This window comes from Pinus tabuliformis, chromosome 6, assembly GCF_031772625.1.
Source record: "Pinus tabuliformis cultivar Carrire ecotype Pingquan chromosome 6, CPIR1, whole genome shotgun sequence".
NCBI classification, from domain to species: Eukaryota; Viridiplantae; Streptophyta; class Pinopsida; order Pinales; family Pinaceae; genus Pinus; species Pinus tabuliformis.
Window position 1 is genome coordinate 1326729173 of NC_142292.1, and position 27886 is coordinate 1326757058.

The window sequence follows — 27886 nt, forward strand, 5'->3', positions numbered from 1 at the left end:
CCAAACACTACTGCATACCTATCTAGTAAAGCCTGTATGTATGCTAGTGGTGGCTGCGCCTGTCCCCTAACCTCTAAGATCCTCAACTTGATTGCCCATGCAATGTACTCATGTTGTAGATCTGCCTCCATCTTGTGGGCTGAAACTGTCTGAGGCGGATAAGACTGCATGCCTCTCAAGACCACCAATTTTCCATCTGACCCAATGAACTCCATCTCTAGTTTCCTCCAATCCGTTGTGACTCGCCCAAGGGAATACAGCCACTGGACACCCATCATCACGTTGGTGTCTGGCACATCGACCACAAAGAAGTGGTCCATCATTGAGTAGTTCCCCATAACTACTATCAAGGAGGGCACATATCTAGTGCACTGGATAGTACGGTCACTTGACACTAGGACTAAGAAACCCACAAACTCTATTGTGGTGAGGCCCCTCCTTTGGACCAGCTGTGCATCTATGAAATTGTGGGTAGCCCCACTGTCCACCAGCACTGATACCCTCTTTCCTTGTACAGTCCCTCTGATCCTGAGTGTCAAAAACTTAGGAATCCCACATAAAGAAGCAAGCACTCCTCCTGCTAGGGAAAGGGATGCCCCTCCCTGTGGAGGAGGTGGTGGTGGCCCTCTGTTTGTTGGACTCTCTTTGCCTATCCCACCATAGTCCTGCTCCACCTCATCCTCCTAGTCACTGTCAAAAAAGACCTCAATGTAATGTGCTCTACTTGCAGTGCACCTATGGCCAGGTGCCCCAGGCTCTCTGCATGTGAAGCACAGTTTCCTCCTCCGGAGGTCCTTCTGTGTCTCCTCATCTAACTGCTCCCTCCCCTGTGTGGTCCTCGGTGGTGGGGGTCTAGTCTCATGCCCCTTCTATGGGAAAGGCGTCCATGCAGGAAATGGTTCTCTAGTCTTGGGGATGGCCCCCTGTAAATCTCTGGCACACAAGACTGCTTCCTACAGTATGGAGGGTCTGCATGACTTCACTAGTCCACGCAAGGGCTCAAGAAAGCCCTCAATGAAGGTGTACACCCTCCTTTTCTCGGATAGATCTCGGACCATCATTGACACATGCAAAAAATCTAAGAAAAACTGCTCTAGGTTGCCTGTTTGGCATAGTTGTGTTAGCTCCCTGAAAAAAGCCTCCGGATCTCTCTGATCAAATCGCTCCACCACCCTCTGGGTGAAGTCCTCATAGGAAACTATCTACGCATGCCCCAAGGTGGTCAAACCATGAAACCAATAATCATGGGCTTCCCCCTCAAGGTGCAATATGGCCATCTTAATGGCTTCCTACTCTGTCATCCAGTTGAGTTAAAAGTATGTGTCCATCTTTTCAATCCAAGCTCTGGCAGTGCACTTGGTAGTACCATTAAAGGTAGGGAAATACATCCTCCCTATGGTTCTCTGCAGCTCATAGTTCTGGGTCCCTTGTCCTCTATACCCCTTGTTCCTCTCAATGTTCTTGAACTTGTAGTAATCTTTGAAGGAGATGGATTCTTTGAAGTCTTCATCCATGGTCTGCCACTCTCTAAAGTAATCCCCCATCTGAGGAGTGTTTTCCTCCCTTGCTAGCTCGATTTGTGCCACTAGCACAAAAGAAGGTAGTGTAGCCCGAGTTGGCACACTAACTGAAGGGTGTTGCACTGCTGGTGAGGGGTGATCAAAAGCCTGAGAGGGCCCATAATTTTCTCCACATAGAAATACTCTAGGCATGGCCCTGTCCCTATTCTGTGACTTGATCTCCATTAGCATGTCTTTCTGCCCCTTGGCCAAGTCACTCAAGGCCCTCAAGAGGTTGTCAAAAACCATCTCCTCCCTACTCTTGGGCTCTGTGATTTCCTCCTCTCTGACCACTACTTTCCCTCTTTCCTCTGTCTCTTGCGTAATATCTAACCCCCTTTCTCTGCTCATCTACCTCTGCCTATGGTAGGTGATGTTCTGTTGGTCCCCTTCTCTCATAGGAAAGAAACCCCACAACTGAGCCAAGAACTAGGTTCTGATACCACTGTAATGTTCCTAAGTAGGAATATGAGTGATATTAAGCAAATAAATAATGCAGCAGCATATAAAAATGAAAACACACATTAGACATCCATGAAAATGCTGCCAATCAGGGACTGTTGAGCCATATTCTTAAAAATCAAAGGCTAGATACAATATAAAATGGAATGGTGAACCTGGGCTTGTCCCAACGAACAAGTAAGCCCAACCACAGGTGGGAAAATAGCTATGCTGAAGGCTGCCCAACTACTGCACCACTCTACACTGCGCTGCCCGAATGAACTGCTGCCCTACTGAACTTCGAATTATTGGAAGGTGCCTAAAAACTGCCCAAAAAATTATATCCTTTAAACCCCAGACTCCTTGGACAAAACCTTGAAAAACCCAGAAGGAAATTTCACTGGTTTTGACTTTGGATTTTCAGCCTCCTTGGAGCCTCTCCCCAGTTTCGACTGACAAATTCAACTTGTATGAAATTGCCTACAAATCCCTATGTAAACACCTCTGAAATGTTGGTTGTACCTATTCTATCCAACTCCTTTCTCATCAAATGGCCCTTAACCAAGATTTATTTCTCTCCCAAGTCCCCACGAATTGTTGCTACAGGCCTCTATGTAATCGCTCTGCCCATAAATTCAAATAACTGATGCACTAGTCTAGCTGGCTGCAAACTCCAGCGAAAATGTCCTCAACAAGTAGCCTACTCAGCTCCCAGAACTACCAACAAGAAATGAATCTCTTAGCTGGCTTCCTGCCTCTCCTGTGTGTTTCTGGCTGCCTAGGAATTACGCAGTTGCCTCTCTGTGTTGATGGCTGAAGTGTGTGACTGTACTAAACTCCTTAAAACTCCTATGGAACAGCCTCCCTAGGGCGGGCACGGATGGTCCCCCGAAGAAGAGGTTGAATCTCCCACGTGAGAGATTTGTGGCTAAATAGTCAGTAGACTCGCTAAGCAACAGAGCGTACAAAAGAGTGTTTGTTTACAAATGTTCAAGATGGTTGAAAATGAGAGTTGATCCTCCTTTTATCACCTTGGTTCCCCTTAGCCTCATTTGGGCCCTGTTATCACTCCAGGAAGCTCTCCTAGGTTGCAGCTCGGAGATGCCTGGTAACATATAATCTTCAATATTGTTCTCTGAACTATTGAAATGGATGATGGTTTGGATCAAGCCAGATAACCGTTTCAACTCTGTTTTTACTCAAGACATGCATGAACACCCTCAGCGTTACAAGGCTTTAGACCACTAATGCTCAATATTTTGTAGATTCAATGAATAGATGGAGAATACTGACTATACCAGTAGATGCATATATAAACACATACGAATGGCCAGCTACAGGAAGTAAAAGAAGCTTGCAAATCTAATTTATCAACGCAGAGATAAGATGATAGTTATCTGGCATTAGACACAGAAGAAACATGAACAACCTATTCAATTGCAAGCTTAGAACAGAAGAGAAAATGGACATTGAACATATAACAACAAAAGAAGCTTATATTGTTAGAATGAAGATGAGAAGCTTGAGTAGCAAAGTATCAATAGTCTCCAGAAGTTGAACCCTTCATACATTTAGCTTTTAGCCATTTATAGACCTTTTACAATGCTCCTAAGCTCTCAAAGGCTCGAAGATTTAATCTATCCTCTCTTTCCCTTTAACTGTTTGATGCCCTGACTAGGCAAGCGTGGGCTCAAAGGTTTCTTCTTCTGACAGCAAAGTAACTGCATTCTGTTAGTTTGTTGTGCTGTCTGGGAGCTCTCTCGTGCCAGAGATGCCCCACAATCACTTCTGTTGTTTTGGATGAGTTGTGTTGTCTACTCCATGATCATTTGTTGGTTTGGATGAGCTGCGCTGTCTGCTCCATGATCATTTCTCAGCCTCTGTCTCCCGATAAATATTTCCCGGTCTCTGTTTTGTGATAGAATGGGTCTTCGGGCCTCTGTTATCCTTTTAAATGTGAACAACGACTATTTTCTATTTAATATAGAAAACACTGCAATAAATGAGAAATCCTGCCCAGCTCTCAACATTTTGGACTTCAAAAGTCCTCATATATGGCCTATTCATCTATCGGGTCCACCCTTAGGGTTGCTATCGCAAGTCGCTAGTGGCTTATTCCCTGTGTATAGGCTTTGTATTCTAGAAATACAAAAATCGTGAAAATCACATGAAAATGGCTCCCTCCGGACTTCAAATATCATATATTTCCCTTCCCGAACCTTTTCGGGTCTGGTTCTTGTCGCATATCACAAGTCCAAGGTTCCCTTTGTATTTCTTTAAATAACAAAATACACAAAAAATGCATTGAAAATGACTTTCCCTCGGACCTCAAATATTATGAAATATTATTCAGAACTCCGTCGGGTCCAGTTCATCAGGTCGCACATATACCTGTGCATAGGCCTCGCCCCATGGTTATCTCCAATAGCGATCCCGCGACGCGATGTGGGCCGTTGATCTGCGCGCTTGATTGACGGTCCACATTGCATCGCTAATCGCAATCGCAAGTTCCCCTTGGTCCGTGCTTACTCCACCGATTGTGACTCGTTGATCCGATCATCAGAGATCATTGATTGGGGGTGTCTTCCGCCCAACCTTAAGTCCTCTGTGTTGGCTGATTTACGATTTGCCGCTTAGATCTGGGTCGTTGATCGGCCAGATCTAACGGCTGCTATGCATTGCACTATCTATGCCTCCCATACTTGGTTTTTTTACTGTTTTTCCTGGTTTTTGCCTCCTGATAGTGCTTTTCTGCCCTTCCAAGGGCTCTTGGCATGTGATTGTTTCGATCTTTGGATGATCCTTAAGCAAATTTTGAAGACTTCAGGAGTGTTTTGGATCCATTTTTGGGAAAAATGCTAGCAAGGCTAACACTAGCTCCTTCTAGGGATGAAATCCTCCCTGTGAGGTTTCAAGAATCACAGAACAATGCCTTTTCTATAAAAACAAGATCAAATCTTCCTCCTAGTGTTCCATTGGGTGTGGAGTCTATTTTGCAATGAAATAAAAACTGGAGAAAACATATTTACAATACCAAGGCTTTAAAGCCTTAAATGAAATAAAGTTTCAAAAACCGCCCATTGACTGGGCTACCAAAAACACCTTCCCCCTCTAAATTGTGAAAAATGAAAATGTTTCCCATGTGGACTTGAGTGATGACAAACGAACCTGTCCATAAGGCATCATGGTTGCCCTTCTTTTCCTTCATCACATCCCATTTAAGAACACAGTCACCAAACTAAAAATTGTCTCTTTTTTCCTTTCTGTCAAAGGTTTGTTTTTCTTGGTCAATGTGCATATCAACAAATTCATCAAAGACTTGTAAAAGCCTATTAATTTCATCATCCTTTTCAAAAAATTTCCAGTATTTGACATTGTCAGGTAGAGATGGTCCATATTTCACATAATCTCTATATGCTTTTAGCCTTGGATGCTTTAATTGGAAATTGTTGACCTGAAAAGTTAATATGAAAGGTAAATGAATGCATTCCTGTGTGGGGAACACAAGGACTACACCTGCCCCTATCGCTTCCTTAGAGCAAGCTCCACCAAAGAACATGTCCCAAATCTGTGGGCCTCCTTCCTCTGTGATATGGAAAACTGGTTTCTTAAGCTGCGTGGAGGCCAACTGAGATTCTTCAATCTGAAGAAAATAAGCTCCAAAATCAGTGTCGACAGTATAGATGGAATGATTAGTGGGATTCCTTTCATCGCTGATAATATAAGCCAACTAAGCCTCTCTGTACAATCTCCTATTTTCACCTCCAAAAACTGGGACAGTAGAATAGGACAGATCATTTTTCAATGTTCCACCTAATCTCTTGATCCAGCCTCTGGAAAGCAACATGCCAAACTTGGGGGGTACATCTGCTACCACAATATCCATCATCATGCTCTTCATGGGCAGCTGAGACAAAGTGATGGATAGGTCCTTGATTAATCCTAGACATTTCACTTTCCTAGAGTCAAAAGAAAATAGGTCATGATAAGGCTTGGTAATGTCAAGACCCAATTTATCCATGACAGCCTTGGGTATTAGATTATGGCTGGCTCCAGTGTCCAGAAGACAATTGTGAAGGATTTTGTCATGAATAGTCAGAGAGACATAGAATGATGGGGCACTCTCTTCACAATTTTCAATCATTGGGCTGAGAATAACAGCTGGTTTGTCATCTTGCAGATTGACATAGTCGGTGGAAGCTTGGATGGCATTAGACTCAAGGGCCTCGAGGATGGATCTTTTGAAGGACTCATTCTTCACTAGTTCAATCAGAGGCATAGGTATTCTTATCTTCTGAATTTCTAATTGAAAATTGAAGGGAGAAGGAGACTTATCAAGGCCTCTTACCTCGTGAGCTGGAGCTTTGAGGATGATGGGATCAACTACCGGTTGCTTCTGCTTATTAGCTTTCTGTACTACAGGGACAACAGCTCTTTGAACAGGAGTTTCCTTGGCATTATTCATCTTCGACCTCATATTAAATCTGTGTTGATCCTCAGTTTGTAGAACAGCTTGACCGTCCCACTCTTGGCTGATCTAGTCATCGAATAATGACATTTCATAGGCAGCTAAGGTAGAAAAAGGGGCACTGCCTTTGTCTTCTATACAATGGATCTCATCATCTTCATCAACCTGCTCCTCTTCCATGACTATGTTTTGAAAAGGGGTCTTCACCCTTTGGTCTTCATTGGCATCTTTTCTTATTTGCAAAATCTGCAACTCCTCATTTGCTCTTCTACATGGATTTGGATTTGTAGGAGCAAAGGTGTTAGGAACTCTTCCTTTCCCATGGTGCTACTCAACCTTTAATTTGGAGATTTCAGAGGCTAATGACTCTATCATCTTGGTCATTTTATCGATCTTGGGATCTGAAGATGATGAAGACTCGCCCCTCTATCTTCTTCTGTCAATATTCCCCTTGAGCTTTTTTGCAGCCATGATGTTTGATTCTACTTCCAAGGTTGCATCCTGCATATCAGCCAAAGAAACACAGTGCCTCTCCCTCAACAGTAAACAGAAGTCAGAATCAAAGGCACTGGCATAGATGAGTCTAGTAGAGGTAGTGGTGGGTTTCACTTCAGCTGGTATCTTGTTGTAAATGTGGTTAAACCTCTTATTAAAATCAAACAGAAACTCACCATTTTCCCTCTTTAAGTTCCCAAACCCAGTGTGGTAGTAGAGGAGATCCTTCTTATCCCCCCAATGCTTTAGGAATGCATCATCTAAAGCCTTAATATCTGCTATAGATCTTGGGGTTAGTTCTATAAACCATTTTCTAGCCTCTCCATCTAGCCTTTTGACAAAGACTCTCATTCAGACATCATCTTCACTAATGTCCAGGTTATCAACATAGCTATAGAATGATTCAAGATGTTCTTCAGTTGTAACACCTTCAATCCCAGTGAACTTAGGCATATACTTTTGATATTCTCTAGTAGGCATGGCATTCAAAGGAGTGGGTAGTACTAGAGGTCCATACCTAGCAGCTATGATTCTTTCCATTTTGGTAGGTGCTTGTGGGCTTGCCATAATTGTGGTGGCTATAAGGGTACTAGTAATTTGAATGATAGATGGTTGAGGAGTGATTGATAAGACTAAAGGAGTATGATGGATAGGAGGTGAGGTTTCCTTTGGGCTTACAACAAAAGGAGAACCTAAAGAAAAAGGAGCTTTATGAATTTCTGAGATTTTTTCTTTGCTGCTAGTATTAGAAGCTATACTCTCAACATGTATTTTTTCTATTACAGGATTTTCTTGAAGAGATATAGAATATTGTTTAGATTTACCTGAACAGGATTCTCCTTTCTGCAATACCTTTCTTTCTTTGATGATTTTTTCAAGATTAGATACTGGGTCAGCTTGTGGCTTCTGAGAATTTCTCTGAGTATGCCTCACAAACTGAGCCAGAACTATGAAGTGGAGTTGCCAAGAGGTTCGTCCTTCAGTAGAGTCACCAGATAGATGATTACAACCAAAAAAGTGCCCATACTTTGTTTATCATCAAAGCTGGATCTATGTCATTTCCCAGGGAAGCTGAGCTTCAGTCTCCTCTCCCCTGTAGTAGCGCCAATTATGTTATCACTCCAAGAAGCTCTCCTAGGTTGCAGCTCGGAGATTCCTGGTAACATATAATCTTCAATATTGTTCTCTGAACTATTGGAATGGATGATGGTTTGGATCAAGCCAGATAACCGTTTCAACTCTGTTTTTACTCAAGACATGCATGAACACCCTCAGCTTTACAAGGCTTTAGACCACTAATGCTCAATAGTTTGTAGATTCAATGAATAGATGGAGAATACTGACTATACCAGTAGATGCATATATAAACACATATGAATGGCCAGCTACAGGAAGTAAAAGAAGCTTGCAAATCTAATTTATCAACGCAGAGATAAGATGATAGTTATCTGGCATTAGACACAGAAGAAACATGAACAACCTGTTCAAGTGCAAGCTTAGAATAGAAGAGAAAATGGACATTGAACATATAACAAAAAAAGAAGCTTATATTGCTAGAATGAAGATGAGAAGCTTGAGTAGCAAAGTATCAATAGTCTCCAGAAGTTGAACCCTTCATACATTTAGCTTTTAGCCATTTATAGGCCTTTTACAATGCTCCTAAGCTCTCAAAGGCTCGGAGTCTTAATCTATCCTCTCTGTCCCTTTAACTGTTTGATGCCCTGACTAGGCAAGTGTGGGCTTGGAGGTTTCTTCTTCTGACAGCAGAGTAACTGGATTTTGTTAGTTTGTTGCGTTGTGTGGGAGCTCTCTCATGCCAAAGATGCCCCACAATCACTTCTATTGTTTTGGATGAGCTGTGTTGTCTGCTCCATGTCCGTTTGTTGGTTTGGATGAGCCGTGCTGTCTACTCCATGATCGTTTCTTGGCCTTTGTCTCCTGGCAATTATTTCTCAGCCTCTGTTTTGTGATAGAATGGGTCTTCGAGCCTCTGTTATCCTTTTAAATGTGACCAATGATTGTTTTCTATTTAATACAGAAAACGCTACAACAAATGAGAAATCCTTCCCAGCTCTCAACATTTCAGACTTCAAAAGTCCTCAGATATGGCCTATTCATCTATCGGGTCTACCCTTAGGGTTGCTATCGCAAGTCGCTAGTGGCCTGTTCCCTGTGTATTTGCTTTGTATTCTAGAAATACAAAAATCGTGAAAATCACATGAAAATGGCTCCCTCCAGACTTCAAATATCATATATTTCCCTTCCCGAACCCTTTAGGGTCTAGGTCTTGTCGCATATCGCAAGTCAAAGGTTCCCTTTGTATTTCGTTAAATAACGAAATACACGAAAAATGCATTGAAAATGGCTTTCCTGCGGACCTCAAATATTATTCAGAACTTCGTCGGGTCCGGTTCATCGGGTCACACATATACCTATGCATAGGCCCCACCCCATGGTTATCTTCGATAGCGATCCTGCGATGCGATGTGGGTTGTCGATCTACGCGCTTGATTGATGGTCCACATTGCATTGTTGAGCGCAATCGCAAGTTCCCCTTGGTCCGTGCTTACTCCGCCGGCTTGCCTCCGTCAATTGCGACCCGCCGATCTAATCATTAGAGATCGCTAATTCAGGGTGTCTTCCGCCCAACCTTAAGTCCTCTTTGTTGGCCAATTTTTGATTTCCCGCTTAGATCTGGGCCATTGATAGGCCAGATCTAACGACTGCTGTGCATTGCACTGTCTATGCCTCCCATACTTGGTTTTTTCACTGTTTTTCTTGGTTTTTTCCTCTTGATAGTGCTTTTCTGCCTTTCCAAGGGCTCTTAGCATGTGATTGTTTCAATCTTTGGATGATCCTTAAGTAAATTTTGAAGACTTCGAGAGTGTTTTGGGTCCATTTTTGGGCCAAATGCCAGCAAGGCTAACAGGCCCCTCCATCCATCCATTTGATTCCCTCCAAGCTCATCCATTAGCCATGTTCTAATTTCTCATTTGGGTGGCCCCCGTATTCCACTAGCTGCAAAATAAAGTCAAATTTCCCCTATAGTTCCTAAGTCTAAGTGTGGGGTCCTCCTCCTAAGATAAAATTGTGCCAAAAATGTATAGCTGCACCCTATGACTAATGTATTTGAGAAGGGACATGAAAATCTGAGGGAGTTTGGAACTGGGGTGGTGGGAGATCATTTGGGGGTCCATTTGAGGAGGATTGTTGGAGTTGGGAGAGTAGAGATTGACAAGGTCAGTCACAACAACAAAATTCGAAATTTGGCAAGCTGTGAAGTGTCAATTTTTGAAGGTTGGAACCAAGGGAAACCCTTTCAGGGTTTTTTATGGGTTTTTAGCAAGGATCATAATCCCAAATTCCTAGAATTTTCTAGGCAGATTTGAGGGGTTAAACAGGGGTCCCAATTCAGCCAGCAGTTAGAAGATTTAGGGGAAATAGGGATGAATTTCTAAAGTCAAGCATTGGCCAATTCCTTCATGGGTTTTTTTGGGTTATTGGTGGAGAGCCCGGGGTTAATTTCCTGGAATTTTCTAAGCACTCACGGAGGCCCTAAGAGTAGTTCCATTTCAGCCAATAATGTATTTCTAGGCATCTACAATGCAATACTTGAGTAGTATAGCATCAGATTGGAGGAAGGTGTCTTACTTGTCATTTTGGGATTTTCTAGCTTGCATTGAGCAAGCCCAGGTGCACTCATTCTAGCACCTCATTGTAAACCCATTTTCATTAATAAAAAGAGTACAACAGTGTAGTTTTGGTGCCAATTTAAGGTCTAATTGTTTGTTACTATTTTATGGTGTTTTTGTCTATGTTTTCTTGCATATTTACTATTAATTTTCCTTAGGGATATTACATGTGAAATATTTCTCCTTAGTGAGGATTGAACCAAAAATTTCCTCAGCCAAGCCTGAGTTGCGCTTTGCGCAGTCTTAATCATCAATCTCTCTTCGTTTCATTTGGAATTGTGTAATGCGCAGTCACTGAGCCCTTCCTCCCAGTCAGTGACTTGTCCCAGGCTCAGTTCATGGATTACAATGCATCATCTTAGAATAAGGATTTTTCATATTGATGTTGTTCTATCTTGAGTGAATTGTAGGAACAGGTACACTATCAAGTCATGGCGAGATGATGAAAAAGAAGAAGAAAGGGAAGCATGCCTAGAGACTCACTTGTAGATGAACATACAAGTGGACATATCAAGAGAAATAAAAGGAACACAAGTTTGCAACCACCTCCCAAGACCGAAGATCAGTGAATACCCCGCATCATCAAGTTATTCGAAGGAGAAGAGAAAGCATATCCAAGAACACATCTATCACTCACCAGCAACAACGGCTTGACATTTCCACATCATCAAGTCAGTCCATGTCAGTAGTGTCATGTCAAGACATATCATGAGTTGTCATATGCCACATCACTAGTGTGGACCATGTATATTGCAATCAAATGTATTGTAAAGTGGAAGTCCAAAGGATACAAATGAATATGAAGAGTCATGTAAGTTGAAAAGTCATAGGAAGTTGAATAGTCATGAGGGTAGTCAAAGAGTCACAAAGGGGAAACATCACCCCTTGGTTATATATAAACCCTCATTGTATGAGCAAATGAATTTTTCACCTTGGCTCCTCCCCCAAGGTATTAGAGAGATCACCTACTTCTTTGAGGAGCAAGGAGTGGCTCCAATGTCCCACTACTGGGGCTAGTGATGTACAATGTAAATATGTGTCTTGGAACTTTTGCTTAATACATAAGCCTTTTCAGGCCAACATGTTCTTCATGCATGAACTATGAATGTTTGTAAGATTATTCTGTGAACGTTTGTATTTCATGTTTGCTTTCACATGTACTAAGATAATTGAGCTATTTCAGTTATTTTAGTGCTTATCTTGTTGAAAAAGTGTTGTAATAGTTCTTATCGTTGTCTCATCCTTTTGGACTATTCCGTAGGATACAAGACAAATATCCCCTTATTTATTGGTTATAACAATTGTTGCATCTACTGTGGACTATTATGTTGGATGTTAAATGGATCTTCCCTTGTTTGTTGGATGTAACAACTGTTGCAACTACTGTGGACTATTCCGTTGGATACTTTATAGTTCCTTCTGGTTCATGTGTGTCTCTTCCTGAGTGGTACTATTTCCTCTCACTTAGAGGCTCACTTTTGTCCCCCCCTTTGCAGTAGAAGAACCTCGACAGAGTTGCACTACACACTAACTAAACACACTCCCCTTGCTTTTCGAAGACAACATTGCATCACTCTCTTGTGTTGACAATTAGAGTCAAGGAAAATCTTTAGGGATTTGGAAATCAAGCCTTTATACTGGATTGGACTCCTACATGAAATGGTGTGAGGTTTTATTAGGACTTCATATCGAGGAGATCCCTTGAATGTTGGTGGGTCCAACACCGTCAACAGAAAGCAATCGCATATCATTCTCAACAAATTTGTCTATTAGTTTTTTTTTGAAAGATAAATTAATGATGGATGAATGGAGTGAGTGGGGTCTAGGACCTAACCTCTTCAACTTTTAATTGCTTTCAGATACCTTTATGATGGTCATTTTGGTTCTCTTTAGAAGTGACACTAGCAGATCAGAGTCTTTTTTGTGTGTGGTGTGTGAAAAGAGTATAAGGTTGGGTTTGAGGTTTTGGGGCCTTGTACTGCAAGTTCTAGAAGATTGGGCACGATATAGATCTTTGAGATAATTTATATTACTAGAATATTAAATATTTTGCGGTGTATAGAGAGCTGGATTTTTACATCAAGAACTCTGTGATTGAGGTGAAGGAAGAAGAAAGACTTATTGTCTAATGATGGATTCTAACATCTGTTATCTCAGGGTACAACAACAAGTACCCACTCTTTGATTTAAGTAAGCCTCTCAACAAACTAATCAATTTATTCTATGGAGATATAGATCAGTGTAGAGATTTTAGTCAATCTAACAAAAGTAGAAGCAGAAGAAGACTATATAGGTCTAGTAGAGAAATCTGGCGTGAGAAAGCTTGGGAAAGGAAAAGAGACCAAGATCTATCAGAGGATTTGTCTTGCGATTATGATTCTTTCAGTGATTTCTAGTCCTCTAAGACAAATTCTGACTCAACGAGCAAAGAGGCCAAAGCTGATTCTCCTTATTAAACTTTGAGACATACTTTTAGTACTCCCATAGTTAGGAAGCTTATAAATATGGACTTAGATGAGTTGAATTAGTGTCTAGATATTAGATTCGGTTTCAATTATGAATAAATGTATGAGCTCTCAGTACCTTGCTAGCCTTCAAATTATGTTATGTAATTATCCAATAGTTTCAAGATGACCACCATTAAAAATCATGTCTTGTGTCTACACTTGTTAACAAGGATTCTCCAAACAATGAGGGCTATGCACAATCTCCTATTGTCAATTGGAAAATCTCCAGCCCAATAGACCATCCCCAACAAGTGAAGGAATGATTGAAAGTTTGGGCTTAAGTTGTGGCCTATACTGTTCATCTTTGCTGATACTCAGAAAACGAAAGCAAAATCTCTATGTGAGGTTTAATCTGCGAGATCTTATGTAATATTTTGTTGGAGAGTAATGAAGTCTGGTGAATTGTATTTCATCAATATATCTATGGTGTTGCTAACATACTATATGACCTTTACATTTGCAACAATTTATTCTTCTTCCTGTACAGGGAATCCTCCCTTACTCCCCCCTTTTGTTACTTTATCAATTGACTATAAATGTGTTCCTATAATTTTTGGGACAACAAATTTAACACTTAAAATAAATCAAATATTTAGTGATCTAATGCTCATTCCCAAGGAAGTTAATTATGTTTGATCTTGCACATTCTTCCAACTCAACAATAACGATAGAATAGCTAATTTTTTTTCGTGATGAAGAAATTGCTACAATTCATATTTTAGTTAAGTCTTCTTTTGGATGTTGTGCAGATGACTTTCATGGAAAAATGCCTCAATACTTGTCTAATTCTCCTTAGTTTAAAATGTTCAATTTTTTTTAGGACAACAACACTTGTGTTATATATTGTCTTTATAGAGACAATTTTTTAAGACGATAATTTGAGACACTCGCTTAATGACAATATTGAAGACAATACACAATTTTTTTTTCATCTCAAGTTAATACAATTTACCCAAAAATTGTCTCAAATATTGTCTTGAAAACCCCCTCTATGTTGTAGTGATTAAATTCATATTTCATGATAACTATATATAGTCATGTTAATGAGACTTCAATCCGAGTCAGAAAGTTATCATTAAATTCATATTTCAAGATAACTATATATAGTCATATTAATGTTTAATGTTAATGAGCCTTGAATATAATATTCAAATGAAAAAGTTACTATTAAATTCACAAAAAAAATATGCTTGTAGAAAAAACAACTAATTTATTTACATATGAAGTTTGTTTGTTTACCTATTGAATTTTATTTCTAAATATGTAAACAAACTTGAATTCGAATGTTAGTTGTTCACCAAAAATACGTGTTAGACAAGCCACAACAACAGGGCAGGATCGTCCCTTGAGACTTGACATTGAACTTATATGTGTATTGAACTCATATGTGTGTTGTGTGTAGTTTGGCATGTGATTAAAACCCCGCACAGAGACCCGAAAGAATAATTAGATTTAAAAATAATGGGCCAGGCGACGATGAAGCTACCACGCTAAACAGTGTGAAACTTGTTGACCGAGGCAGACAACAGGTCGTTAAAGGTTCTCACCCCATCGCAATATTACATATTGCCAGGAAATGCCAGAGAAATCATCATTCGAATATTAAATACTGAGTCATCAAGATTCCTTGATGACTCTAAAGTTTTCTCTGATCATTCAGTCTATATCTAGGATCCAGGGATCATGTACATAGCCTTCCTAACACATATACAGTAAAAAGACAAGCAGGGAATAATTTATTGTTGACGAAGATAATGACTTTAAATACATTGCTGAAGAAAAAATTGCTCAGGGAAATAACTATAAAGCATCTTTAGGCTATGCTATTACATAAATCCAAGGAGGATTACATAAGTTTAACAAAAATGAATTCAATGAACAACCTTTTAGGTCTCTGGTTATTGTTTGCAATGACGATCCTGGTGATGGAGGCTACCGCACATGTCAACTACTGCTCAGAGGTGCCTACTTGTCCAGCTCCTCGTCGATCCCCTTCACCTCCACTTGTTGATTACCACTCATCCCTGTTTTTTTGGCGTGACGAGGGTTCTCCCACCGCTGGTGGTGGCTCTGGTCAGACCTCCATTGTAAGGTCTTCGCAAACTCGGGCGGTTGAGCGTCGGGTGCGACGGGCGCACGGGCATGGCGGGCTCACAACGGTGCGACGGGCGGGCGGACATGCGACGGGCGGGCGCTCCACTTGTGACGATATGTGACAATCCTCCGGACATATGCGACGTTAAGTGTGATGATAGGAGCACACATAAAAATGGCTAAGTATTTGGAGCGAGTTTATATGCGATGGAACATAGGCTTGCAAGCCGACTTGCAAGACTGTTCGATGGGCGTATGTACATTGATGTGGGGGTCGGCCATGGGGCTGCACACCCCCCCTAACACATACATATGATGCGTATAAATGAGAAGTGAAGGGAGTTCATTTCACCATCGACATTCGCTCACAAGACCTTCGCATAAGAGGAAGAAGTGCGCAGTAGGGGTAAAGTAAATGCGCATATCTCATGCGCATTGGACTTAAAGGTTGCGCAGATTGTCTCGGTTGAAGGGTGGCAAGGAGTGTCGTGTGTTGGGTGAATTCCGAAGGGCAGTTTTGTGCAGGACTTAGAGGTGGAGTTCTTGGTGTCTCGGGTGAGCACCCTCCTACCGTATGAGGTTGGCACATGTATTGTAAAGGCTGTTCTATGCCTTGATTGTAAAATTATTCTAAGTATAGACTTGGAGTTTTGCCAAGTATACTTGATGATGTATTATTGAAGAAACTGTTATAATATATTATTGTTGGGCAGACTGTTCGGGAGTTGCCCCTCCCTTTATACTTGTTTGCAATTGTTGATGTTCTTGGTTAATTGCATATGGATAATGAATGAGTATGGGCTTCATTAAGTATAAAGGATAAATGCATTTTACTTGGTTGCGAAACACAAACTAAGTAAGGACAAGTGAATTAGGCGTAGTCCACGAAGGTGAGTATTGGTGAAAAGAAAGCGTTCGGTGGTGCCGCACCTCGCTATAAGTGGTTGGAAGAGCACCGCAGGTGTAGGGGCGTGACAGGTGGTATCAGAGCAGGTCTGAAGACTTGGAGAAGTCTTGCAGGAAGCTGGGTGAAGCAAGTGTGTATACACTTGGAAATTTGACAGGTGATATTGAGGCTTGAACAAGGTTCAGGTGTTGAAGCATTTGAAGGTAGTTTCAAGACTCGGTTTGAGCAGGGTTGCTCGTGACAAAGGTTATGGAGAACAGTTTGGGTTACATAGACTTGATGGTTTATGGCAAAACCATTCAAGCTCTGGTAGACACAGGTGTTACGCATAACTTTATGACAACACAGTTAGCAAAAGAGGTTGGGCCGACATCTACTATGAAGATCAAGGCAGTGGACTCTAGAGCTAAGGTGGTAGGTTTGGTACACGATGTACCTGTGCAGATGAAAGAATGGGAAGGTCAGTTGGACTTCATAGTGATGGAGATGAATGACTTCGATATGATACTTGGGCAAGATTTCTTGAAGGGCAGCAAGGCTATTGTTGTCCCCTTCCATGATGAAGATGTTGCAAACATGACCATGATGGAGGATGAACTTGAGGATGATCAAGTTAAGCCAGGATCGTGCAGTTTGTCAACATGGATGAATGAGGAGGAGCCTCATGATGATGAAGTAAGTATTGATACTTGTGTTTCACATGAGCATTTGGTAGATGGACCGTATGCAGGGAAGGGCAAAGCTAGTTTTCCAATGCTAGGAAGGATCTTACCATGGATGTATATGATGAGACCTTGTATGGAGAAGCAAGGATTGTTGATTGTTGCAGGACTTGTTGGGGTTGTTTGTGACCTTATGGTAGAAGGTACAAAGGCCCGTGACAAGGGTGGAACTTGATGATCGTTGTGGATGATTGGGTCATGCTTTAGCCATATGGAGAATTGGCTAAGTGCCCGGCATGACACATGGACAGGTTGAAGGGCACACACTTGAGTTGCTTAGGTGGACTTCTCATGGCCAAGACCAAGAGATAGTCTTGGTGGACACTTTGGTGGAGAAGCTATGATGGAAGGGACTCGTGATGATGTGATGATGATATGGTTGGGTGACCGATTTCACTAGACCGAAGATTGCAAACTTGGATAAAGATGGCCAATGGTTGTGATGAGTCTACTTGGTTGGACTACATGGGCAACTTAGTCATGGACATCAGGTTGGAGACATGAAGCATGGCAGTCTTATGCAGGGACATTATGTGGAGCACTTGTAGAGGTGTCACTTATGGGCATCCAATGAGGAGTGCCAAGGCAGGAATGTTGTGCAGATGGATTTGCTAGTGTGACATGGGGACTTATTACTTATGAGCCTATGGAGAGGTTGTGCACTCTTGTACAACAAGACCGTGGACTTGGATGGATTTGTGAGCTGATTATGGAGCATTCCTACTACATGGAGAGAGGTGTTGGTTGGAGATGACTCATGGAGCTCATGATTACATGAGGTTGTGACTTTTAGGGACTTCATACATGGTGGAATTAGAAGATTCGATGCATTGAGGAGCTGAGGTCAGGAGACTTTGATGCAGTATGGGATGCATACTTCCAAAGTACATGTATGGGCATGGCTTGGAAGAGTGACTTGATGTGGAGGATCGATATGAGACACTTTGGGGTGATGGAGTTACGATGATGATGATGCCTTGATGGCTACACTTGGGGCATGAGTTGAGCCGAGACTCAACTACCTTTCGACACATGGGAGCTGATTGATCTATGATCATGGGCAGCACATGGATAGATGAGGCAGGTGTATACTTGTTTCTATGGAGACTTGAGGGTTGACACATTGCAAATGTGATGGAGGTAGCTTCATGGACTTGGATGTGGCATACCGAGAGTTGGAGATTGATGAGATGATCTCTTCATATGGAGGAGATACACATGTGGATGATGTTGGAGTAGATGTGGTTGACTTCGTGTAGCACATTGACACCAAACATCATGGATGACATGTTGCAGTTGAGATGAGGACTACTTCATGGACTTGAGCATGGTTTACTTATATGGATGGATTCTTGATCGAGTTCAGGATGTGACAGGATGCTTTGAGGAACGACTGATGGTGGCATGAGGATGTGCATTCTCATGGTTTGGGCGTGACGGTTGGATTAGCTACCCAACTAGTTCAGTCATGGGGGACGTCAGTGTACAAAGATGTGTTAGCATTTGTTGAAGTATCATGGCAACAGTTCACATGGGGACGACACATGATGAGGTCGACACGATATGTTGCAGTGAACATGTAGCTTGAGATGGAGAGACCAGCCTTCCACAATGGAGCAGCATGTGGAGATTGTGGCATGGTGGTTGATGATCATGGATTGAGATGACTTCCGATATATGACATATTGTCGAGATGAGATGTTGGCACATGGTTGAGGTGTGTTAGCACTTGTTGACATATCATGGGCAGTTTTGCACATGGTGGTGATGACATGATGGAGTTTGACACATTGTTGCGGTGGACATGTAGCTTGAGTTGGAGGGATCAACCTTCCATGGTGGAGAGCAGCATGGAGAGATTGTGACAGGGTGGTCGATGATCATGGACATCTGATATATGACATACATTGGTATGGAGTATCTTGGTGACAATTGGTCACTAAGGTGAGACATGATGGAGATGGAGCTTTATATATGTTGCAGGGATGTTTGCCTTATATGGAGGAGTCGACATCATGGTTGATGATGATCTTGGTGGAGAGCTACCGAGATGGTATGTTGTCGAGGACGACAACGATTTCAGGTGGAGGAGGATGTAAGGTCTTCGCAAACTCGGGCGGTTGAGCGTCGGGTGCGACGGGCGCACGGGCACGGTGGGCGCACAACGGTACGACGGGCGGGCGGACATGCGACGGGCGGGCACTCCACTTGTGACGATATGCGACAATCCTCCGGACATATGCGACGTTAAGTGCGACGATAGGAGCACACATAAAAATGGCTAAGTATTTGGAGCGAGTTTATATGCGATGGAACATAGGCTTGCAAGCCGACTTGCAAGACTGTTCGATGGGCGTATGTACATTGATGTGGGGGTCGGCCATGGGACTGCACACCCCCCCCCTAACACATACATATGAAGCGTATAAATGAAAGGTGAAGGGAGTTCATTTCACCATCGACATTCGCTCACAAGACCTTCGCATAAGAGGAAGAAGTGCACAGTAGGGGTAAAGTAAATGCGCATATCTCATGCGCATTGGACATAAAGGTTGCGCAGATTGTCTCGGTTGAAGGGTGGCAAGGAGTGCCGTGTGTTGGGTGAATTCCGAAGGGCAGTTTTGTGCAGGACTTAGAGGTGGAGTTCTTGGTGTCTCGGGTGAGCACCCTCCTACCGTATGAGGTTGGCACATGTATTGTAAAGGCTGTTCTATGCCTTGATTGTAAAATTATTCTAAGTATAGACTTGGAGTTTTGCCAAGTATACTTGATGATGTATTATTGAAGAAACTGTTATAATATATTATTGTTGGGCAGACTGTTCGGGAGTTGCCCCTCCCTTTATACTTGTTTGCAATTGTTGATGTTCTTGGTTAATTGCATATGGATAATGAATGAGTATGGGCTTCATTAAGTATAAAGGATAAATGCATTTTACTTGGTTGCGAAACACAAACTAAGTAAGGACAAGTGAATTAGGTGTAGTCCACGAAGGTGAGTATTGGTGAAAAGAAAGCGTTCGGTGGTGCCGCACCTCGCTATAAGCAGTTGGAAGAGCACCGCAGGTGTAGGGGCGTGACATCCATGGCTATGTTAGCCAAGGTAGTAGACTGCCTCACTGGACTCTCCACACTCATGGATCATTTTACTATATAGCTCGCCATTGTCAAGGTGCAAACATGGAAGCAACTCAAGGTGCGACCCTAGTCGAGGTAAGCACGGAAGCTGCTCAAACAACATCCGTAACTATAATTATAGGTTTATAATATGGTTTATATGTTTATAATATTTAAATAGGCATAATTATAAACGTAAAATTTTTGTAATAGGTGTAAAACCATATTATATGTTTAAAACCATATTATAAACATATAATATGGTTAAACATATTATGTGTTTATAGTATGTTTAAAACCATATTATAAACATATAAAACTATTTTACACCTATTACAAAAATTTACACTAGGAAAACCATATTATAATTATATAATTACAGTTACAGAAGGTGTTTGAGCAGCTTGCGTGTTTACTTCGACCATGTTCGCACATTTATTTTCTTCAATGTTTGCACTGCGACATAGACACGCTATATAGTAACATGAAGCCATGGGTGTGGAGAGCCCAGTCAAACAACCTACTGCCTTGGCTAACGTAGCCATTGAGGGCTGACCAGAGCCATCGCTAGTGGTGGGAGCATGAGGAGGTGAACCCTCGTCGTGCCAAAACATAATGGATGAGCGGTAATTAACAGGTGCAAGTGAAGCTGGATGAGGAGTTAGATGGGTAGGCACCTTTGAGAAGTAGTCGATATGTGTGGTACCTTCCATCACGAGGACCGCCATTGCATACAATAACTCGAGAGCTAAAAGGTTGTTCACTGAATTCATTTTTGTTAACCTTATGTTTTCTTCTTGGGTTTATATAATAGAAAACTTAACGATGCTTTATAGTTGCTTCCTTACTACCGACTTTAATGGCGAAGTGAAGGCTAACACATGTATAAAACCATTTGATTTGATTTACCTGATTACCCTAAGCAACTTTTTCTTTAGCAACGTGTTTAAAGTCATTAGCTCTATTAACAACAAATTATTCCATGCTTTCTTTTTCACTGTATATGTGTTGTTAGGAAGACTATGTACTTGATTCCTAGATCTTGGACATAGAGTAAATGGCTAGAGAAAAATTTAAAGTCATTAAGGAATCTTGATGACTCAATATTTAATATTCAAATGATGATTTCCCAAACATTTACTTAATATTTAATATACAAATGATGATTTCCCTGGCATTTGATGTAATATTGCAATGGGGAGAGAACTTTTAATGGCTTGTTGCTTGCCTTGGTCACAAAGTTTCACACAGTTTAACATGGTAGCTTTTCATCGACGCTTGCCCCATTGTTTTTAAAGCTAATTATGCTCTCGGGTCTCTGTGTAGGGTTTTAATCACATGCCAAACTACACACAACACACATATAAGCTCAACGCTAAGTCTCAAGGGAGGAGCCTACCCCATTGTTGTGGCTTTCCAAACACATACTCTTATTGAGTAACTATCATTCAAATTCAAGTTTGTTTACATATTTAGAAATAAACTTCAATAGGCAGACAAACAAACTTCATATGTAAACAACTTATTTGGTTTTTCTACAAGCACAATTTTTTTTTTGAATTTAATGGTAACTTTTTCATTTAGATTCAAGGCTCATTAACATTAACATGAATATATATAGTTACCTTGAAATATGAATTTAATGATAGCTTTCTAACTCATGTTGAAGTGTCATTAACATGACTATATCTAGTTATCCTGAAATATGAATTTAATGATAACATTTTAACCTGGGTTGAAGTCTCATTAACATGACTATATAGTTATACTGAAATATGCGGATTATATGTTGCACTATACGTCTCTTCCTTGAATTAAGTAGGAAGAGGCAATTTTTTTTAACCAGCATAGATCCATCTTATCTACGGATCTAACATGAGATGAGGAGGATCACATTTCTTCATGTGCAAATTTCTTCTATTACTTCCATCTTAACTCATTGTTTATCAAGAGGGATAAAATTTCTCAAATTGCAAACCACCTTTTGTGTTCAAATTCCGTACCTTCCAATGTGGATTTATCATTTCATGGCTTCGTGAAATATGAATCAAACAAAACGCCAACTTCTAATCTGATCCTTTGTTAGGTCCCTATACTACTAGAGTAACCCCTTATTGTTATTAGTGCAACCCCCTTATTATATTGTTGTGCCCATGTAGTCCCCATATTGTTATTATTGTGCCCCATAGAAGCCCACTATTGTTATTATTGTGCCCTTACATTATTATTATTATGTCGGCTCTAATTATATTATGACCTCTTAGACTCCTATATATAGAAAAGAGGTCTTGTCATTTGTATCATCCAAGAATTGTTCATTTATGTAATGTAAAGGAGGTTGCCCCTTCGAAGAGGCTTATTTCTAAGGCGTTGATTTATCTTTTCTATCTTTTTGTGAGCTAGTTTCATAACATTTGGTATTAGAGCTTTGGATTCTTCGGTTTCGTTGCTCCAAACAGGTCATTGTGGCATTTTCGTTATAACGTTTTCGCTACGTAGCTTCAAAATCTAAACAAAACACCCATTTGAGCTGAAATCATTTTGAACCTTGGGTACAAATTTTCAGATCTTGTCTCGCTACAGTTTCGGAGATATGATTTGAGGAAGTTAGGGTTTTTACAAGCTCCATAATTCCATCTCAAACAGGTCATCGTGGAATTTTCGCTATCATTTTGTTTCTACGAAGGTTCAAACTCTGAAATTAAAACCAATTTGAGTTAAAATGTTGTTCAAGCTCGAGTCTGAATTTAAGATCTTGTCTCGCTATATTTTCAAAGATATGATCTGAGGAAGTTAGGGTTTTTGCAGACTCCCGAATTACATTCCAAACAGGCGACCTTGGGAAAAGTGTTATAACTTTCTCTCTCAGCATCAGATTGAAGTTTCGTAAGAAGTTACAAAAAGAGGACAGCCTGTAGATTGTTGTATATTGATTTCAGGTCCGAAGGTTGAAAAAGTGACACGTGGCACTTCGTAAAAGTTCTATCTTCTGAAAAAGTATATAATGAGGTCATCTTGGGAGATTGCGCATTAATATTTCTTGGAGAATCCAATTTTGATCAGACTGGTGGCATTGAAAATAGGACACATAGGGATACGACACGTCGTAATTTCAGAACTGGGAGATCCGAAATTATAGAGTTACAGTTGTTTGAAGATCGAGCTCCTAAAATCAATAAAAGGCAATATGAGGAAGTTTGATGGCAAGGATCCGGTAAATTGGATACTACAGATGGAGCAATATTTTGATCTACATGAGGTGCAACTGTTATAAAAGGTGTGTATTGCATATTTGTATTTAGAACTGAATCAATTTTTATGGTATGAAGGGCTTTGTTCTCGTAAACCACTTGTCATGTGGTCAATTTTCATGGAGGAAATGATAGCACATTATGAGGATACAAAGAGAAACACCTTCTTTAGCCAATTGATAAATCTCAAACAAAACGATTCAATGGTAGAGCACACTGAGGATTTTCAAAAATTGAATATAAGGGTAAATGATATTCCAGAGAAGCAAAAGATTGATGTCTTCATAGGGACTTTAAAGGATAACATTCAAAATGAGGTTTGTCTTTGGGAACCTCATTCATTGGAGAAGGCGTTCAGGTTGGCAAGAAAAATTGAAACCGAAATTATGGAAACAAGGAATCCCACCACTCACAACTATAAATATGGAAGTGTTTCTTCTCATAGCCTTCCACAACCTACAAGGTTTACACCACAACAATTGGAAGAAAAAAAGAGAAAAAGGGCTTTGTTACATTTGTGATAGCAAATACACTAAAGGTTATAAGTGTGCTGAGAAGAAATTATTTTACATAGATTATCAAAAGGAGAAAGAAAAGGATCAAGAAACATCAGAAGAAGAGGATATACACCAGGAAAGAAACCCAAAGAAAGAAAAAATGAATCCGACCATATCTTGTACGGCATTGGACTGAATTACCACTCCTCAAACTATCAAGATAGAAGGACATATCAAGAAGAAAAAGGTAATAGTGTTGATTGATTCGAGCAGTACCCATAATTTTATTCATTGTAAGATAGCTAAGGAATTGAATTTCTTCCTTTATCCAGCACCAGAGTGTTAAGTGATGGTTGCAAGTGGAGGAACCATAAATTTCTCTCGAAAGTGAGATAATATCAAGCTATCCATGGGAGAATATGTATTGAATAGCCCAACGCTTTCCATTCCAATGAGTGGTGTTGATGTTGTACTAGGAGTCTAATGGCTACAATCCTTGGGTACAATAGCTTTTAATTTTCAAGAACTTTTCATGAAATTTTCTTCAGAAGGAAAGGAAGTTGAATTAAGGGGTATCATAGGGAAAATGGGAAATATAATCAGCTCTAATGGAATGGCAAAGCTTCTAAAGAAAGAAAAACGAGGTATAATTACACAATTATGTTCGCTAGAGGTTCCCACATCAAAATCATCTATTTCTCTGTATCTCCAAAAAGTCTTGGACAATCATTCGAAGGTATTTGAGACTCCCAAAGGGCTCTCACCTATTCGTGATCATGATCATTCTATTAATTTGATTCAAGAAAGTGTTCCTCCAAACATCAGTTCTTACATATATCCCTATTCCCAAAAGAGTGAAATTGAACGTATGGTTGCAGAAATGCTAGAGGCTGCGATAATTCAACCTAGTCAAAGTTCTTTCTCTGCTCCAGTAGTATTGATGGACAAGAAGGATGGGTCATGGTGCATGTGTACAGATTATAGAGAGCTCAACAAACTCACTATTAAAGGTAAATTTCCCATTCCTGTGATTAATGAATTATTGGATGAATTGCATGGATTAATTTACTTCACCAAGTTGGATCTTCGTTCAGGATATCATCAAATAAGAATGAAAACTGAAGACATTCCAAAAACACCATTATTGAAGAAAGATGCATTTTCATGGACTCCAAAAGCAACGAAGGCCTTTGAACATCTTAAAGAGGCAATGTGCCAAGCACCAGTCTTAGCTACGCCAAACTTCATAAAAACCTTTATTGTGGAATATGATGCATCAGGAAATGGAGTTGGTAATGTTTTAACGCAAGAAGAAAGACCCATTGCTTTCGAAAGTCATCCAATTAAAGGAAAGTATTTACACAAAGCTATTTATGAGAAGGAAATGTTGGCAAGACTACATGCACTTAAGAAATGACGACCTTACATAATGAGAAGATCCGAGTTCAAACAATATTTCCAGAACTTAACGAGGAAGGAAAAATCATATTGGAACTTGGAGCAGTCACAGAAACAAGAACCCGATAGCTATGAAATCAATCAATTTCAGAGTATCTCATCAAGTGGAAGAACTTACCTGCTGAATATTCCACATCGGAGGACAAGAATTTTATAGAAAAGCATCCACAACTACTCAAGCGTTGAGGACAACACTTTTTGAAGGAGATGGGCATGTTAGGTCTCTATACTACTAGTGTAACCCCTTATTGTTATTAGTGCAACCCCCTTATTATATTTTTGTGCCCATGTAGTCCCCATATTGTTATTCTTGTGCCCCATAGAAAACCACTATTGTTAATATTGTGCCCTTACATTATTATTGTTATGTCAGCTCTGATTATATTATGACCCCTTAGACTCCTATATATAGAAAGGAGGTCTTGTCATTTGTATCATCCAAGAATTGTTCATTTGTGAAATGTAAAGGAGTTTGCCCCCTCGAAGAGGCTTATTTCTAAGGCGTTGATCTATCTTTTCTATATTTTTGTGAGCTAGTTTCATAACATCCTTGCTGGAATCTTCTATCAATTTTTGGTAAACACATTGGACCTAATGAAAATATATTAGTCTCACATGCCAAAATCTCCTAAGATTGCTAAAATATCTGGTAGGACATAATGAAAATATATTGTATCGATCTCATAGGGTAGGAATAATGGGATATCAATCAGAATAAATCTGCAAAGAGTAAGCCATTACATTTTATTCAAATTTCAATCAAAACTCTCTTAGGAAATTGGAAAATATGTTGCAATCTTATTAGGAAGATTTGAATTACATGAGTATATGATAGTATGAATTTCCCTTGGATCCTTTCTTCAATCTGTTATTCACTAAGTGTGTCAAGATCTCCCCCTAGTGACTTGTACATAATCTTGGTTGTTAAATCTCAATTCTCTGGTAACCATGGTTTTTGTTTTCTGTTCTCTGTGTTTTGGAAGCCTTCCTTCACTGGTAGACCAGAACAATGCATCCAATTGAGTGGGCCCATAGCTCTTTAAAACACTCAAATAAAGGAGGGAGGGTTGATGATAGACCATAGAAATGTTTCAAAAAAAATGAGCCTGCTACTTTTGAAAACAATTGAAATAGAAGGAGGATGATAGAAATGATATTAAAGTGTGCATCTACTAAACATACTTCACTTATATTAACCTTTGAGTTGAGACTCAAGAAGTTGTCTGGTTGGCATTGTTTGGATGAACTACACACAGAAATAGTAACACAATTTGGAAGAGTAGATTCTGCTCACCAAAACATGTAATGATTTGGATAAGTAGTCCATCATAAAAGGACTATCTCATAAATCCTTTAAACTAGGCCTTTTAAATTGACCATATCAAATCATCAAATTTAATAAGCATGAATGAGATAGAGAAAATTCTATTGGATATTTGAATTCATCCAATTATAATATTCTATGATCGCTCTTAGGATGAAAGAAATCAAAGATCATTCTCAACAAATGTGTCGATTAGTTTTTTGTTTGAAAGATAAATTAATGATGGATGAATGGAGTGAGTGGGGTCTAGGACTCAACCTTGTCATATTTTAATTGCTTTTAGATACTCTTTTGGTGGTCATTTTGGTTCTCTCTAGGACTGGGACTGGCAGATCAGAGTGTTTTTTGTGTGTGGTGCGTGAAAAGGGTATAAGGTTGCGATTTGAGGTTTTGAGGCCTTGTACTGCAAGTTCTAGAAGATTAGGCACTATATAGATCTTTGAGATAATTTAGATTACTACAAAATTAAGGATTTTCTGGTGTATAAAGAGTTGAATTTTTGCATCAAGAACTCAGGGATTGAGGGGAAGGAAAAAGAAAGACTCATTGTCTAATGATGGATTCTAGCATCTATTATCTCAGGGTACAGCAACAAGTCCCTACTTTCTGATATAATTAAGCCTCTCAGCAAGCCAATCGACGTAGTCTATGGAGATGTAGACAAGTGCAGAGATGTAAGTCAATCTAAGAAATGTAGAAGCAGAGGAAGCCTATATAGGGCTTGTAGAGAATACTGGCATGAGAAGGCTTGGAAAAGGAAAAGATATTAAGCTCTATCAGAGGATTTGTGTTGCAATTATACTTATTTCAATGATTTCTAGTCCTCTAAGACAACTTCTGACTAAGTCAACATAGAGGCCAAGGTTGATTCTCCTTATTCAGCTTTGAGACATACTTTTAGTACACGGATAGTAAGGAAGATTACAAATATGGACTTAGATGAGTTGAATGGGTGTCTAGATATGGGATTTGGTTTCAATTATGAAGAAATGTATGAGCTCTCAATACCTTGCTAGCCTTCGAGTTATGTTATGCAATTGTCCAACAGTTTCAAGATGACCACCATTAGAAATCATGTCTAGTGTCTACACTTGTTAACAGGGATTCTCCAAACAATGAGGGATATGCACAATCTCCTATTTCCAATTGGAAAATATCCAACCTAGGAGACCATCCCCAACAAGTGAAGGAATGATTGAAATTTTGGGCTCAAGTTGTGGCTTGTATTGTTCATCTCTACAGCTGACACATAAAATGAAATCAAAATGTTTATCTGAGGCTTAATCTATGAGATCTCTTGTCATATTTTGTTGGAGAGTGATGAAGTCTCGCAAATTTTATTTCATTGATATATC

General features: G+C 40.2%; 2 pseudogenes; both read left to right on the top strand.

Annotated features, from left to right (window-relative positions):
* Window positions 1-12793: 12793 nt before the first annotated feature.
* On the top strand, window positions 12794-13473 carry LOC149263497 (uncharacterized; annotated as a pseudogene).
* A 2939-nt stretch (window positions 13474-16412) lies between these two features.
* On the top strand, window positions 16413-27777 carry LOC149263498 (uncharacterized; annotated as a pseudogene).
* The last annotated feature ends 109 nt before the right edge of the window (window positions 27778-27886 follow it).